At 37.9% G+C, this 18,488-nt stretch overlaps 1 protein-coding gene across 1 annotated transcript in view; it reads right to left on the reverse strand.

Annotated features, from left to right (window-relative positions):
• Positions 1-12,286: 12,286 nt before the first annotated feature.
• Positions 12,287-18,488, reverse strand: part of dnajc9 (DnaJ (Hsp40) homolog, subfamily C, member 9) — a 149,520-nt gene continuing 143,318 nt past the window's right edge. Inside the window, exon 6 of the mRNA XM_062431049.1 lies at positions 12,287-12,297. The gene's annotated coding sequence lies outside the window, so the exon portion shown is untranslated. The remainder of the gene's footprint in view (positions 12,298-18,488) is intronic.

An 18,488-nucleotide genomic window follows, 5' to 3' on the forward strand; every position in this document is an offset into this window, starting at 1 on the left:
TAATGAATCTTGCTTGTGCAGTTTAATCTCTGCAGTCTTTACACATCCTTCACTGACATACACTCCAGAGATGTACTGTGCTTCCATTAAGCTCGAGGGTTTCTGAGAGACAGATTGAAAAACAGAATGATCGCAATCAAAGCAGAAACGGCTGATAAGTTATGCCCCAAAAAACACGGATCTTACCTACTTACAATGCAGCTACCCCTGCCTAACTGGACAAACCTTAAAACACAGGCATTTCTAACAGACAAGTCCTAAGGAAGGCTTATCTTATATTGGTTTGCCATGACCATCCACTCCAGAGTTTAAGTTTTTGCCCTTAGGACGCTGTTTTAAGGCACCAGTTAGAAGGACCATAAGAGATTTCATGTGTCCTTCATCCCAAACACTATTGATAAGCTTAACAGCATCCAGCACTCTGGCTGCTTTACTTGCACTTCCCTTGCACATTTGCACCTGCACATATGCAGTGATGCCCTCTTCCCTGCTTTAGTAGAGTGTTTTTTTGTTGTATTCGTATGTTGGCAATGTTGTCTATGCTTCCTTTTTTTTTGTTTTTATATGTGCCCTGCAAAATTAATTTCCCTTAGTGGGACAATAAAGATAACCTTTTTTATTCTGACATTATACAATTATTTTCACTGGCTCTAAGTCCTCTTTGTGAAAAGTAAACTGATCTTCATGTTAAGTTGGTGGACTGCTCCATTAAATGTGATCAACTCTTGAGTTTGTCTATTGAATTTCCACTTCCTGTCATCAGTGCGACACGTTGATCCACAGCCATCAGATAATTTGAATTTGACTCAAGGTGAAAAGGCTGTCACCGCCAGTTCATTGTGATGCACGTTACTCAGTGTCCTTCACTGAATCTCACATACTCTTCCCAATGACATCTGATTCAGTTAAAATGACTGCTAAAGCGCACTGAGCACTGGGCGACTCTGTTTCCGAAACAGCATCGGTGAGAACCAGCATACAAAACACACTGACAGACCCGGCGAGTTGACAAACATAGTCACCCCTGACTCTGCTGTTTTTCCTCTGTTTCTCAATTGTCCCATCTGTCACCAGTCAGCAGCTATACAGTCAGAACAAAAGTAAGATTGTCAAGGGTTTTAATTACGCTGAAGGCATTAGCTAATTAATTATCACTATCAGTGGTATGGAACATCCCGTTAGATGAAGAAAGCAAATCTAATTATCTTGTGACCTCTCTCTCTCCCCTCAGTAAGCTCCTCAACAAGAGTACAGTCAACACACGACACGCATGAACTTGAAAGTCAAACGTTAATACTCTGCAAAATTTCACTGCAGAATTCTGCAACAAATCGTGTTTGCTGGCATTCATTGTCTTGCCAACACACAGGGGATAGACTGAAGCTTTTCCATGCTTGAGATAACTTACCAGCATAGCTCAGAGCCTTGACAAACACTGTTGGACTAATTCCTCCTCCAGCCATAAAAACAGGGCTTTCCCTACGTCCAACAACACAATGCCAAAGTACATGAATCACTTATTTGTATCAGTATGCCATGAACAACTTGCTCGCCATATGCTGCTTTGTCTCTCCTCCCTGAGTCCCAGCTCCACTCCTTTCCTAATGATTTACCAACTGTGCACCTGTTTAGTCAAATACTGATCTCCCAATACTCACAAATGAAAGAACCCCAACGGGGGTTTTACTGGGTACAGTTCAAAACACAATCACTCATGGGGTGTGTGTGCGCGTGTGATAAGGAAAGAGAGTGTGACAGCGAGAAAACAAGTGATAGAAAAACAAGAAGTGGAAGGATGGAAAGCAATGGAGTTTTAAAAACCCTTATATGTACTGGGTAATAGTGAAATGAAGGTGCTTATCCTTTTTGTCTCCTGAACAGATTCTTGGCTTGGTTTCTCATTCTGAATTGGACATCCAGATGTCCAGATGTTAAAAATCCCAACAAGATCTAAAGGATGGGAGAAATAATAGAGATAAGCAAAGCCAAATAATGGGATGCAATGCAATAACGAATTAGTGTGTGTGTGCTGCCTGCCCACACATACAGCACTTGTCTGCCTGCATGTCTACCTTAAAGCACCCAAATTCTCTCTGTTTATGTCTTTGCACTTATGCAATCAGGTTTAGTCCTGATAAATATCATCCTCCTCCTCTCTCTCAGAGCTCTGAAGAAAGACCACATCTGGTATTGGTTGTTAGACTCATATTAGCTCCTCATGCAGGGCTAATCAGAGCCATCCCAGCCGAGCTTACGGGATAATGCTGGATCATACTGCTGTGATGGACTCGGAGACGGAGCTCTGCTAACAGTTCATCACGTCTCATTAACTCATGAGCAGACATCCACAGACGCTGTGATACTCAGCTGATATAAAGCACAATCTGCAAGAGGTGAGATGTGATACTTTTGACAAAGATGCACCAGTGTACATTACAGGAGCAAACTGCAGCAACACAATGACAGTATAAAAGAGTTTTATTGTGTGTATAGCTCATGAACATGTTTGAAATCTTTTTAGGAGAGTCTACAGCCATGCTAGTGGCTCTGTGAGGCTGTACAGCTGTGCTTGGATCTCAGTGCTTAAGTCAGCAATGCTAACATGCTGATGTTTTGCAGGTATGTTTGCTTTTTTCACAATCATAGTTTAGCTGCTGATGCTGATAGGAATGACATGAGTTTTGCAGGTTGTTATAAACCAAAGCATTGGATAAAGTAACATTTTGGCTTGGTGATGGCACCGAAGGAAAAGCTAAGAGATTACCAAACTTACTATGTAACATGAATGTCTGAACCAAATTCCCAGTCTATACAATAGTTGTCCAAATGTTTAATTGAAACCAAAAATGTCTACCTGATGGTGGCGTTATACAAGAAGTCAGAGGATCACCAAAGTCAGTAGGATTCGTCCTCTGGACATCATACATATTTGTACCAAATTTCATTGCAATCTATCAAATAGGCTATATCAGTCTGGACCAAAGTGGTAGACTGAACAACCACAATCATCCCGTCAGTTTCTCTAAAAAATACTGGAATCAATTTAATTTCTTTTAACCAAAAAAGCTTCAGTGGTATGCATTACACTAAATATACTGTATATTATCCTATTGTATTTTTTTTATCATTGTTATTCAGCAGGATTGTGCACCTTTCCTACTTTACGTAGTGATGCCTACAAGTGTTTCACGTTGACAGTCTTCATTGATAAATCATTCAATACTGCTCAGTCATGTTTCCAGTATGTATCACAGTAAAAATGACTCAGGCAGAAAAACATCTCATAGCAGAGGGAGTGTTCCATTCCAGTTAACCATGACAGGCAACATAACACAATAAACATACTCACAATTTCAGGTTATTAAAGTTGACAGACTGTTTATCATACTGTATCCCTCTGGTTGATAAATGGAGAGAGAAGGGGAGTGAAGATAGAGGGGAAGATGAAAAACAGCAGAGGATGTAAGTTATTCTCACTCTACAATGTCATCAGCCTCTTTGCATCTTACAACAGAGACTATGTGTAGACACTATTTCTTTATCGACTGTATATGGCATGAGAGATAGCTTGTTAACACGCTGAAGACACTTTAACTCAAAATGTTCACACATCTGAACCCTCCAAAAGCCAAGAGGTCACTCATTCCTTTAATATCTCAAAACAGGTTTTGTAGCTACAGTAGATACACTGGAAAATTGCATGTCCAAATTTTCATATCATTTTTTTCCCACCTGGCATCATAAATATGTCAACACAGACTGTTAACACAGCATTGCATCCATCAATGTAGTCAACCCAAGGTTTTAAACATTTTAATTAAATGAGAACCTATATTCCACCAATATATAAACCAACAAGCAGTATCTGCCTCACAATTACATATGATTTTAAATTTAGAAATATTAAAATCACACCAACTTGCTGGTAATAACTGATGTAATAATTGCTTGATCCCCATTATTCAAACAAGTATAATTTAAATTGATGAAAGATTAAATAAATGCATGAATACTTTACTTGACTTGATATCAATATGATTGAAATATGCCAAATTTAGCCAAAAGGCTGCTTTTCATCTGCAGTATCTGAGCAAAAAAGATAAACACCACATACAAAAAGCAGACAAACGACATCAAAGCACATGTGAGATTATACTGCATAAATAAATGAAAACTAAAGGTCTATTTTAAAGCAGAGCCTCTAAGGCAAGCATAGATCTGAACATTTTCACATCTATCAGGTAACTGTAACAAAGCTGCACTTTGGCTGTCCCTCCTTAGGCACATCCTCCTGAAAGCCTGTGTGTATTTGTGTTTGTTTTCAACACTTAGTGGGGACCGTAGCACTTTAGTATGGTCACTACTTTGCAAAACTAAATTTTTTGGTTGCCTCAGAAATTTGAATTCATCAAAAAAGGAGGGTAAGGATAAATTCTGGGTATGCGTGTATGCATATGTATGTGTGTGTGTGTTCACATTAGTACCACTTTGCCACTGTGCCAGGATCCTGATGTGTTCAAAATCACACCTCTGCATTACTTGTTCTGTATTGAAGACTGCCAAGATACTGTCACCACTGAGAGGACAGACACAGCATGTAGCACAGGTGCAAATAACATCTGGGACTGAGAGTGCCCACAAAGAAAAGAGACAGAGGAAGAAAGACAGAAATAGACTTAGACTTCCACACACACATGCACAGTTGTCTTATCTTTCTGATGCAACTTAAAATTCTATGATGCAAAAGCAAAACACAATTTTGGAGGAAGTGTGATAGCACTGAATATCAGATGTTTGCCACACACAAAACTTCTCCAAAGTTGTTTGTCCTCCTGATTTAGAATTTCCTGATCTGACAGACAGAACTAACTCCCTTCACTGCTCGTGTCCACCAGCGTGTTCTTGCATTGCCACCACAACAGTTATCGGGCCACAGTTCAAAGCAACAACCTCCCCTCTGAACGTGGTGCACTCTCCAGCCTCCTCGAGGACGTAGGAAAGAAAGGCTCAGATGGTCAGAGTTAAAGACCTTGCAGACAGGGTCACTGCCAGTTCACCCTCATTGCATGGAAGGTTTTTCCAGCTCTGTCTGGCAGCTGTCTTCACTTGAGCGTCGTTCGAGTAAGAGGTGAACTCAAGAACTACATGGTGTTTGTCATTGACAGTATTTTACTCCTTCTCAACTTCATACAATCAATGAAATCCATAAACATCAACACAAATTATGGTCTCAAATTGCAGCTATTGTCCTTGATTGGACTTGAATGCCTTACATTGTCTGCATGATCGTATTTATATGTCTAAACAGTTTTGGAAAAGTTGAAATGCAAAGTATCAGAATTGCACATGAACAAGCTTGTGTGAAGCACTTAAACTTGTGTTAATTTAAAATATCATTATTAATATATTATTAATGCTGAAATTGAAACATATCTCTCTTTGAAAAACTACAGAGGAATGAGATCAGCAAACGAGTACGGTCAGAACCAATCCATCTGGAAGGGCATCAGGCAAATCAATGATTGGATGTGTCTGGACTTTCTTCAGATAAATGCACATATAACTGAGATAAATGTCTTAGGTGGAAAAGAAGGGAGACTGGGAATTAGCTTTCATCTTGACTCTCTGTCTCTGAAAAGCAAAAACCATGTCAAAAATGTTGGACTCAGAGTTAAACATTTAAAAGCTACAGCAAATCATCTTAAAACAACAAGAATCAGAAGATTGATGTCCAGGCATGACTAAGAGAAACTAACCGATGCTTTCATTTCAAGCAAGTTAGATTAACTAACAGTCTTTTCTCAGACCAAGAGCCCTGAGCACATCATACCAGTTTTTTAGCTCTGAACTAGCTTCCAATGTGTCAGAGAATAGAGTTTAAAGTGTTGCTGCAAGTCTATAAATCTCTCACAAGATTAGGACTAAATTTAATATCTGCCTGCCTTTTACCATATAAACCCTCTTGGCCTCTCAGGTCATCAGGTAGAGGTTTGGTAACAGTTTCCAGACTGGAAACTAAACACAGAGAATTGATTTACTTGGCACCAAAGAGCTGGAACAAAGTTTCAAAGAAAATTATATTTGCTAATTTGACCATCCTTAAAATCTGGTTAAAAACTTTATGTTCAGCACTGCCTTTGACTAAGTATTCATATATCTATGCATATCCCATATTTGAGTCTCTGTTCTTAACTTGAGAATTTCCTTTAGAATGTTTATTTTTTTATTTGGATTTTAATATATTTATTCAGTTTTCCTTTTTTAATGTTTTTTACACATTATGTAAAGCCCTTTGAACTGAATTTGTGTATGTAATGTGCCATACAAATAAATTTGCCTTGCCTTGCCTTAAGAAAAAAATATATCCCCTGACTACTGTAAACAACACTGAGAAATATAAAGCTGTTAAATTGAACACCTATCGACCTGCTTTGTGTTCTCAGTCCTCTGTGTGTGTGTGTGTGTGTGTGTGTGTGTGTGTGTGTGTGCGTGTGCGTGTGCGTGTGCGTGTGCGTGTGTGTGTGTGTGTGTGTGTGTGTGTGTGTGTGTGCGTGTGCATTTGTGTGAGCAGTATACGCCTTAAATAGACAAAATGTCACAAACAGGCAGGATGAAATGTTTGTGCTCCTTATTGGAACCAATTAGTGCTGCGTCGAGCAGTTAAAATTCTCATCTCCTCCTGTGACAATCATCATAATAACATTTAAGCTGAAAAATAAGTCCAATTTACTGGGACAATTAAAGTAACTAAAATCAGAAACCATGTTTGAGCCCCCTCTTTTCCACCCCCAGCGATAATACATGTATCAATTTTCTTCTTTTCTTTTTTTTTTTTTTGAGAGGAGGAATCGAATGAATAAACCTTTACCTCAGTCGCACTCTGTGATACGAGTCAAACAGGGGAGCAAAAGGACCAATGGTGAGGGAGACACAGTTGAGGGATTCACAATTGGATCAAGAATGATTGCATTAGAGATGAGCTGCCACAGGTCAAGGTAACTGAACAATTCCAATAGCAAAGTAACTGTCTGTCTGCCTACTCTGAAGCTTATTTACACCATACAAAGGATCTAGATAAGAAAGAATAGGGAAGTGTGTGTATGTGTGTTTGCATGTGTGTGTGAGAGTTTGTAAGAGTGATAGAGAAAGAAAAGGGACAGATCCTATTAAAATGGGAAGCTGTCAATGATAGGCAAGTGTTCAGGGCAGATAATAAAAGCAATCAATAAAGGCCTGAATGCTGGTGTGGAATATCCACAGTTAGATAAACTCAACACAGCCAACAACACCGAGTGACTACAAGTGAAGTCTAGTCAATTTATTTATAGAGCACATTTAAAAATAATAGATGTTGACCAAAGTGCTTTACAGAGAGATTAAAATTTGATTGATGGTTACAATCAAACAAAACCACAGGATCAAAAATAACAACACAATCAAAAATGAGATAGAAATCAGATAAAATTATAACTCAAACAACAGTGCACATACAAGTAAATACAAGCAAATATATGCCAGATTGTGGTCACCTTCATGAAAATAAGTGTGAGGCTAAGCAGAAGAGATGGGTCTTTAGAGGGTTTTTAGAGTTATCAGTGGAGGGGGACGATGTGATGCAGACTCTTCCACAATCTTGAGCCAACAATTGAAAAGGCTTGATCGCCTTTGGTTTTTAACTGGGATGGAGAGCAGTGATTGGTTAGCAGATCTGAGGGGTCTGAAGGTAGAATAGCGGGTGAGTAATTCAGAGATTTAGCCTGGTGCCAGTCCATGCAGTGCTTTAAACACAAACAAAAGAGTCTTCAAATCAATTCTGTACTTCACTGGTAACCAGTGAAGAGTGGACAGTTACAGGGGAGATATGGTCTCTCTTCTTGATATCATTGAGTAGTCTCACTTCTGCATTTTGAACCAGCTGCAGGCGAGATAAGGCTGACTGACTGATTCCTACATAAAGAGAATTGCAGTAGTCGAGAGAAAATAAAAGCGTGAACTACTGTCTCCAAATCATTAGCAGATAGGAATCATTTTAACTTTGCAAATGATCTGAGATGGAAGAATCCAGAAGAAGCACTAACAACTTGGTTGATTTGTCAAATTTTAAACTGGAATCAAAAACAACACCAAGATTTCTTGCATGGGACTTAATATTTAATGACAGCAGCTCAAGGCCAGACACCTCTTCACGATGTTAAAATGCAACTCCTGCACCTGCATACTGGAATGAATAGACCAATATTCATGTGTATCTGCAGCTTGAATTTTTTTAGCCATGCTAGATTGGTCTCGGTCGGTCAGGCCACTACTTTGGTTCAGCCTGAAATATCTCAACATCCACTGGAATGATCGCCATGAAATTTTGTATAGATGACAGGTACCATATGATGCCCACACTGTTTTTCACATGAACAATATGTATATCAGTATTTATAATTGGCATTGACCATTAATGATTAATTCCTGGAGCATAGTGGGCAGGATATAAGGCCGAGTGTTAACCTTTTCAAGTTGATTGCAATTTATAGATCCTACGGACAGTTTTATAAGTGGGGCACTGCCCTGCAGAGCTCATATGCACAGTTCAATAGTTGGTTTTCTATAAGATCACTAAACTCAATAAGTAAATAATAACAGTAATCTTACAAACTACTTACTGTTTTGAAATGCAGCTGAGGCTTTTAAGCTACTGAAAATATCACTTATAAAAGTATAATAATTTCATCTGCCACTCCAGCATGGTGTGTCTGTTTTATAAATAAATTGGATGTGTCTGTGGCAGAATGCGTCACATCTGTGCCTGAAAACCAGGCACAAAAGCCTCAGTAAATCTTGCTTGCAGTAAGCCTTATTTACAGAGCTCCTCAACTCAAAAGTGTTTTGCCTTTTGTTACTTTAGTTGGATGTTTGAATCTCATTATCAAGAATGATGTATGTGCAAAGTTTGACATCAGAAGATTGTTTTCACATTCATCTGCTGAGAGGGGGAAAGTTTGTCCTTGGTCACTGAAAATCTGGACTAAGCTGTGTACTACGAGCATGATTTGTGACATCACAAATAGTTTGAAAGCTAATCGTGGTCAATTATGCAACTTACACAAGTTTGAAGTCAGAATGTGAAGCCTCCAGTGTACAGTACAATGAGAATGGATTTTTCTTTGAAATACTCTTTTGTTAAGCAGTTAAACTTTTGAAGTGAAGAGTACTTGCATACTCATATAATCTGAATTTTTAATGAGGGTAGATGTAATTTTAAGGATTTAAATTAGGTAAATGGACTTTTATGTGGAAAAACATTCAAATAAGTTTTGATAAGTCCTTAACACTACACTGTTATAATACAGTTTGGTTGTCAAGGTTAGCACACTGTACATAGCTGCATGCTATTTGCAGTGCAGGCCCTTGTATCCTGTATGATTTCATATTAATTTAAAGAAAGAACCCCTACCCCCTGCATCTGTTGCTGCCACAGACATAATCTATGGGAAACACTTGGACATTAGCTAACAGTAAGCCACAACTGTTTGTCATATACAGTGAATGAATCACGTAAAAAGTAGAAATTATGTTTGTTTTTCAGTATGCCAAGAGTGAGGAAGAAAGTTACTAACCGAAAAGTTCACTTTCATATTTTGGAAGAAGCATCAGATACAAACAGAGATGAGGGCAGGACAGTCAAGGCAGCGGCCAAGGACTTTGCCATCTGTCACAGTCCCTTACTCCAATTTCATAAAAAAACAGAGAGAAAAACTTGCAGGTGAGGGACTGGATAAGTTACTGAGTGCAGGGTACTGGGCCATCAGAAAAGTGTTCTCAGGGGACCAAGAGAGGAGTCTCAGTGCGAATTTAAAAAGGGCAGCTGCCTTATACCATGAGTTGAGTCCCAAAGAGATAAGATAAATATATGAAAAAAAACAAATTTGAAAGAAGTTTTGGGGCTACATACACAATTAAAAGTTCGCTATGGAGGAGGGGCTTGGGGGCAGTTGCAACATCTGACTTCTTCTATTCAGGTCACGTTATATGTAATCATCTTTAAATGGTATGTGTAATTAGCAGACAGATGTACGTTTAATATATAAAAATGTATGCCAGATGTATGGCAGACTGGTCTAGTCCAAACGGTCTCTGAGTAACTAAACGAAACGTACAAAGAGTTGCAACCGTCTCGTAACATCCAGATGTCAAAAGTGGATTCAGGACTAGTAGGTTCTCCTTTTTTATAATGCAAACTATGTCCTTTGGCTTGATTTTCCTTTGAAGCCAAAGGGAAAATGTGCATGTTTTACTGGACTAAATATGGCCAAAAGCTGCCTCTTGCAGTAAGAAAGGGAGATGACCAGAATACAAATTTGGCAGTTGGCGCTACACTATGTCTCCTAATCTACGGAGCCAAAAGGATTACAGGGGAGCGATGTCCCAGCATTTTTACCTTACATATTCACTGACTGCTACACTCAGTCTATCAGAGTGACACATGCTCTCTCCCACTCTCTGACTGTAGGCAAGGTGTCTTTCCTCATCTGTCAGGGGGAGTGGATAGAGACAGACAGTCTGACTGACTGACAGACAAAGCTAGCAGCTACAGTTGTCTGGGAACACTGAGTCCAAAGATGACATTCTTATCATAGCCACAAAATGTTCTTGGAGTTGAACATCACATAACGTCCTCGAAAAGGACCCATGGGCGAAAAATATTGAAACTTTTTCCTGCCTCTTTCCAAAATGTATTAGTATTGTAGAGCTGCTGAGTCTTATGCTTTATAACCATAAATCCTTCATGAACTACAAATATTGAAAAAGAAGCAGCTTTGGGCATTTGGGTCAAACAGCAAAATGTCTGAGTGCATGCTTGGTGGAAATTGTAGACTACAGTTTATGTCACAGTGTCTCATGACAGTCCCTTTTATAATTTGGGGTTGAGGAAGGAGCAAGTGAAAGAAGTCCTGTAGGTTTTGAGATTATGGTGGAAAAAGTCATCAAGAATAACTTTATCTAGTAAAATGTATTTACTACATGCTTTGCAACTTGTATATAATAATGCATAACTAAATACAAGTTGGTTATTCATTATATGAGCGAAGCTGTCTGTCATCTGAGGCACATTTTGCACGTGATCAGTGTGATCTTAAACCATATGCATTTAAGGGAGGATTGTGCAAAAAATGGGAGATGTAAGCGTGGTTGATGGCACATTCTGCCGGATTTATTAAGGTTCATGCTATTTGCAGGGGTCAGTTTTGTATGATAAATTACCTTGAAATCAGGTGCTAAAATGCACACATACTGTATAGAAGTCTGTGACGGAGTGAAAAAATAATTGAATTGAACTTTATTCCAGAATAACTTATAACAATATGTCAGCAAATTCTCAGATAGCAGAGGGTGTGGGAATAATAATTAAACACACTGTCTGACCATTAATGAAATAGGGAGTGGACTGAGAGTTGGGGCTGCGTGTCAGCAACTTCTTTCTTTGTTTTGTTGTGACCGACTATTTAAATGTATTTTTCCTACTTAGTTTGGTGAAGGTCCAGGAGTATAAATTAACAGACTCCGTACTTAAATATTCACATACAGGTAGTAATGAAAAACACAGAAAAGATGACAACATGTCTGTCCAGGCTCTGTATAATTGTGTGTCAGCAAACTTTAACTTGACACTGCATTGTCTTCATAAACATTTGAGTGGCTTTATATTTTGTTTTACTTTAAGTGCAGCATTGGCAGATATTATATGACTATACTGTATGTATTTCAGCATATTTAGAGTTTGATTTATGCTGATTTTAGAACGTTCCACCACTAAACCTTTCAAAGAGAAAGAGCACTCAAAATATAACCATCATACTATATACCACAGTCCTGAATGGCCATTACAGAGATCCTAAATATTTCAATCAGTAATCTACAATATTCATTAATGCCACAAGTAGCAGCGGTGAGCAGAAGGCTGGATGGATTGTATTGACTTTAATTACCTCCTTTTCCATCTGCCCATTGGGGATAATTAGTTCTTGACGTCACTACTGAGCTTGCTTGCCCTAAATTGATTTTACATTTTCTATTTTGTTCTTGTGACTACTTTTACAAATGACTGAGTGACTGAAATATCAAGGTTCCACTGATAGCCATCAATAACTGGGACACATAGTATGATGGTCCTAGATTTGAACATCAGGATCAGGCATGGGTGCACTGACAGAAATCTGGCATTATAAGACTAAACTAAACTCAAGGGAAGTCAACTAAAATCAAAGTGCGGACGACTGCCACTTGATAAAAGCACCTTGTACAATGCTGCACATTGTCTGAGAAGAAGGTAACTTAATTATCCAGATATAATGACAAAAGGTAAACAACAGGGAGAGACAGCAGCAGTCAAATCACAAGGGAAAAGAATGAGCCTGGATTTATATTCAGAAACCTCCCTGGACCACACACACAGAGAGCTCAATCAGGAGCCAGATTTGATTGCAGGATTATCAAGAGGGACGTCCGCACAGACGTGTGGAGTTCAGATCGACCGTGACAATGACTTGTGCTCAGTGTGTTGAATTGATGTGATGAGACTTTTGTTCTGTCGTTGCACAAATGGACACAAATGTTTGGAGTGACTGCAGCTGATGAGGCATCCATCTCAGTTTGAGGTCAAGCAGATGCCTTCCAGTTAATTTGTGGTCACTGAGCACAATCTAGTTACTCTGTGCATAACAACAAAAATAAACAGAATGCAAGCGACCGTTTATGCTATTAATGACTTTTTTCTAAACATTTTTATTATATATATACATATATATATATAGCCATAAATATATACAATAGAGAGAAATATTACTCATATAAATCTGAAGAATTCAATAGATAACCAAAAAGAAAACAATCAATAGCGACAGACAGAAGCAGTTTGTCTCGTGACATAAACTGTTTATACGCTGGATTAGAGGCTTTAAATGCCAACCACTAATCAAAAACACTTCAAGGCAACCAGTCTGAACTCTGACCCCTGAGGAAATCGTTGGAGATTAATGTCAGTAAGTAACTGAGTTGAGTCTGTCTGTGGTGTGTGATAGCATCACCATGATAACCTCCAGCCAGGCATTTCTATTGGCAGGGAAAGGGTCTCTTCATGACCTTGACAACGGAGCAAACATATTATATTCCTCTGTTCCTTTCAGTGACTGGATGCAAGAGATTGCGAGATTGTTGCTTTTCTGATTTACAGCAATCAAGCGTGGCAGGTATTCGAAGCCAACGGCTATGCGATGAAAGAAATACAAACTGAGAAACTATGCTGGGCTGTATAAGTCAATACAGCTTGGTATTTTCATAAGTGAATTTTGAGGATTTACTGTGAATTACTCTAGTTTATGGAAAAGGTTTGTCATTTCCTTCAGCCACATTTAATGCAAACAGACACTAGAAAGCAAAAAGTTGTAATTTTTGGAACTATTAGATGAAATACAGTATGTTTAAAGGTTTACACTACCAATTGATGGTTTGGACACACTTTCCCATTCCATTGGACGGGAAAGTGTGTCCAAACCATCAATTGGTAGTGTACATGTAGTTGGAAATGCATGTTCCTAGAGAGTCTCACAGTGACAGCTTGACAGTGTTTCATCGATCTGCTCAGGAAAAACAAATATGCGTGTGTGCACTTAATTGTGACGGTAAGCTTAATTTTGACTGTGTGCACATGTGGGTTCCCCTTGGCAATATCAGGGTAATTTTAGGAGACAAGAAACAAGCCCATTTGCCTGCAGTTAGGCCATTCACACACAACATTTGCCCTCATTCAACTGTGCTGCTATCAAAGCCATTCATAGCCATCTGCCACCCGGACTGTGCTGTGCCCAGGTATGGTAAAATTGGTGCAGGCTTATCATTTATTCATAGAACATGACAGCACCTTTTCTATTCCCTCTTTAATTTTTTTGTTTTTCAGTCGACACAGATAAAAGTGATACATGTGTGATCTTTATGGACATGCAAACATTATATATATGGGTGTGTGTATATAGTATACTACTGAATATAACTGCTATATAAAATCAGGCCTTATAGCTAACATTGTTTATATATTATAAACTAAGTCGATCAACTCATTTCTGGTTGGCATGTCTTTCTTAAGCCATTTTCTTGTCAAAGCCTTTTTTCATGCCACTAACAACACCCTCAAGTATTTATGTCATATTTATCTTGCTTTGCACAGTGACGCTCTTGTAGATCATCAAGGTACAGTTTTTCAAAATTTAAATAGATTGTCATCTTAAAAACTGCCTCTAGGACACTGTGGATACTTTTCCAAAATGAAGCCACAGAGGGACAATTCCAGAAAATGTTGTTTGCCACAGCGCTTACACAGGACCTCCAGCAGGCAGTCTGATTAGAGTAGTTAGTCTTTTGCACTGGAGAACCGAAGAATTGAGTCACATTCTTCCAGCTGAATTCTCTCCAGGAGGGAGAGCTTGTCATTAACCATTGCTGTCTGCAGATCCTGTCCCATTCTTCCAATCTTATTGCTAAATTACCCTCTGCTTCCCATTCGCTTTGATATTCAGAGCATGGTTGCTTTTTGAATTTTGAAGATCAAAATATAATTTAAATATTACTTTTGTTAAGTAGCGTCTTTATAGAAAAATATCAAGGATGTCTTTTCCTATTGTGGTGTTGCATTTTGGAAATTTTAATTTTGTTTCTTACCAACAAAATATCTGATTTGTAAATGCAAAGTGAATTTTGATTCTACAGATAGAGGTTGTCCTCAAGGTCCTGATAGTACAAAACTGTACCTTGATTTAAGCCTCTAACCTTATCTCATATTTACTGAACTAGACTACATGAACTTGAACTGGACTACATGAAGTCCGGGTAATAGTCTTAATGATTTCTTGGTTAATAACACAATTCCCCATAACATTAAATAGGAATTCCCACCCTTTTCAACATCTAAACTTATTTTGATGTATATGTCTAACAGTTTGTAAAGATCTTCTAATGTTATCATGAGTCTGAAGTGACAGCATAAATTATATCTGGTTCATAGTGATCATTTGCTTTAATTTCCTTTTTGAGAGGACTGTAATTAATTTCTTCTAATGTAGGCAAAGTCTTTTGACTAAAAAAAAAAAATCCCAGATATTTTACAAATGCCTTATCCCAGTCCATTTGATACCTAGAGTGAAGATACTGAAGAGGATTATAGTGAACATGAAGGACTTGAGTTTTTTGCTCATTCAGTTCATGGCCTGAGTATGACCCATATTGATCCAGCACTGACATCAGCACAGATAGCTTGAGAGATACACAAGGATATATCATCTACAAATAAGGTTTTTGTTCCCCCACTGCCATTTCTATATCTTTAATCACGACTTAACGATTGTGCCAACGGGTCAATTAAAAAACGGAAATAGAACAAAATCAGTGAGCGTGTCATTGATTTTCAATCTAGCTGTCAGCCTGCTGTATAGGGCTTCTGATGTCTTAATGATTTCTTGGTTAAACCCACAATTATCTAAAATTCTAACAGAATTAAAAGCATCTAAACTTATCAGCATTTCCTTTTTTGATTTATATGTCTGATAATTTGTAAAGATCTTTAAATGTCTGAACTGAATAAATCCTATCTGGTCCATTGTGATTATTTGGGGTAAAATTATTTCAAGTATTTTGGTAATTATTGAAGTAAACACTTTGTAGTCAAGGTTTAGCACACTAATTGGTCTCTAGCTGGCACAATCTAATTTATCTTTCCGTCCCATACGTATAACTGAAATAATTGTTTCTGTCTATGAAGCTAGAGTTTCCACTTCTGTCAGAATCCAGTTGAATGTTCTTAGTAAATAGGTGTCAGAGCTTCTTTCAGGCTTTTACTCTTTATTTATCTGTGGGGATTTATTAGCTGTCAATCTAGCTACAGCCATGTAAATTTCTTCTTTTATTATCTGTGAGATTACTGCTTTATGTTGGTCTTCTGTACGGGTTGGCGAGTTTAATGATTTGAATAATGTCTCCATTTTCAGGTCTTTGTCGGTTGTGAATATCATTTTTCATGAATATTGTTTTAAACAATCTTTACTTTCCATCATGTTGATGGTGGGTGTCCTTTGTTTTGAGGTCCTTTATCTTATATACTGTGCTATCTGCTTGTTGTTTTCATAATTTGTAAGTCAGTCATTTTGTATATTTGCTGCCACCATCATAGTACTTTTGTTTAGTGTATATTCATTTCCTTTGGATTTCTTGTGTATATATTTCCCTCAATTTAGTTTATGTTCATTGCTATTTCTACTTTACTCTTAGAATCTGTTGCATTCTTATGTTCAGACTAGGATTTTAGATTCAACCTGAAGGATGTTCAGTTTTTCTGCTCTTTTTTTCTTAAGGTAAAATGCAATTGCAAACATTCTCGTTCTCTTTACTTTTTTTCTTTTGCAAACTGTTCGATCCCATGTTTATCCAATATGTTATCAGAAGGATATGTATTATTCCAATGTGACAACTTTCAAATAATAACAAATAATCGATTCTTGAGTGTGTTTAATGTGAAAAGAAAGTATAGTCTCTAACTGATGGAGGTACTGTATGGGTTTGTTTTCTTTGGGGGTTTGTAATATTCTCTTTCCTGATGAGTCATGGTGAGGGTTCTCAGTGATATTAAAATCGCCCCCTCATACAAGAGCCCCTTGTGCTTCTTTTGCAATCCTATCCACTATTTGTATGTAAAAATCTGACTCTGAGCCGGGAGGAATATTTACACTGTAGAAAATAAACACATTCCCATTAACTTTTTCTTTTATCAGTATGAATCTGCCTTCTCTATCCTTAAAAGTAGATATACTGTATATATCTAGATATATTGGATTTAGGTGTACTTTTTTCTTCCAAGCCAATTCATGACTGTGACTTTCATTTCAAACTGAAGGAAGTTTCTAACAATGGGCCTTGGAGTTGCATCAGGTTCTGTTCTGGCTTCTGTGTCACATTGAATTTTGAGGGACATACCATCAGGGTAAGGGAAGCTCTGTAGTGGTGCAGTTTAAGTTTACAAGCAACTTAATCATCATAATCATCATGAGTCATCATCTTCCTCAGGAGCACTATACTTCCAGATGTATTTCTTCTGGATCAGCTTTACAGTTTGGTAACTTTTTCCTGCAGCCTGTTTTGTTCTTCAGCAGACATAGCAGAGTGGCTTTGGTTACAGTGCAGCTTGCTTCCACATCTGAAATGTGCTCCTTCATTTTGGTGATTGCCTGGCCTTGAGCTTAGAATATGGCACCGACCTCAGATAGCTTCTGGTTAGCTCTGGTTTTAGCGTTGTCAGCTCTTCCTTCAACCGTTTCCTTAAATCCCCTTTAAATAGCTGTGTGTATAGCTTTTCCAAAGTCACGGAGGTCTTCAGAGATAGACAACATTTCACAGAGCAGCTTGTCTCAAGGTTCCATTTGGTCTTTTTTCAACATTAATTGTTCGCTTTTTCTAACTCTTCTGATCTATGTGTTTTCCCCCCAAATCATTTCTCTCCCCTCAATGTTTGCGAATTAAAGTTTTCAAGTAGGAGGAGTGTTTTTAAGACCGAATGAAACACTGGAAATAACTATGCTTCCACTCGGAACATGGCTTCACCGAAAGTCCTATTTTTCACATTTCAATGCAAAACTGAACCTCAGGACATAATGAGCAGAATGACTTCTGCATCCATGTGTTATCAGGCAGGAACCCGCCTTGCATTTAAAACACTTCTACCATCACATTGACTGCAAAAATCCTTTTCTTTTCTTCATTATTTCTGTTATTTCACTTGAAAAACCACTGATGCTCTCAGATTATCTAAGTCCCATTATGTCTTTCTATCAAACCTAATAGTTTGAACCTTAATACTTTAATATCTATATAATTCAGCCTAATCTTTGATTGCTATCAATCACAAAGGTTTTCTGCACAGAATTTTCAGAAATCGCACTTTACTGGTCAGAATATTACTGTAGTTGTTGTCAGAATATGGCCCTGGTGGCTGAAATGGGGATAAAGTACCAGAGAAAATATGCAAGCAGATAATGTTTTGACCTGTGCTCTCAGTGGACTTTAATGTTTAATCTAGAGCTGAAACAGTTAATTGATTAAACAATTAATTGAGCAACAGACAATGAATCAGCAACAACTTTGAAAATCTTTTAATTGAATGCCAAATGTTCAGTTCAGTGCTGTATACCTTTGGGTTTTGGACTTTGGTTGAACATAACAAACATTTTAATGTAACGTGGGCAAACTCACAACAGCCAGGTTAATTGATAATGAAAATTATCCAGTTCTAGTTTGTTGCAGTGGTGTTCTTAAATATCATCAGAACAGTACAAAAAACATCAACTAAACACTGTATTTTGACTAGAATCCAAAATAATCTTCTTTCTTTTTTTTCAAACCATGTTTCTTTTGTAGAGAGAAATGCCAACAGCATGAGATTAGCTTTGGTTGGAAGTTAG

Source organism: Scomber scombrus, chromosome 12 (genome assembly GCF_963691925.1).
Source record: "Scomber scombrus chromosome 12, fScoSco1.1, whole genome shotgun sequence".
In the NCBI taxonomy this organism is placed as follows: domain Eukaryota; kingdom Metazoa; phylum Chordata; class Actinopteri; order Scombriformes; family Scombridae; genus Scomber; species Scomber scombrus.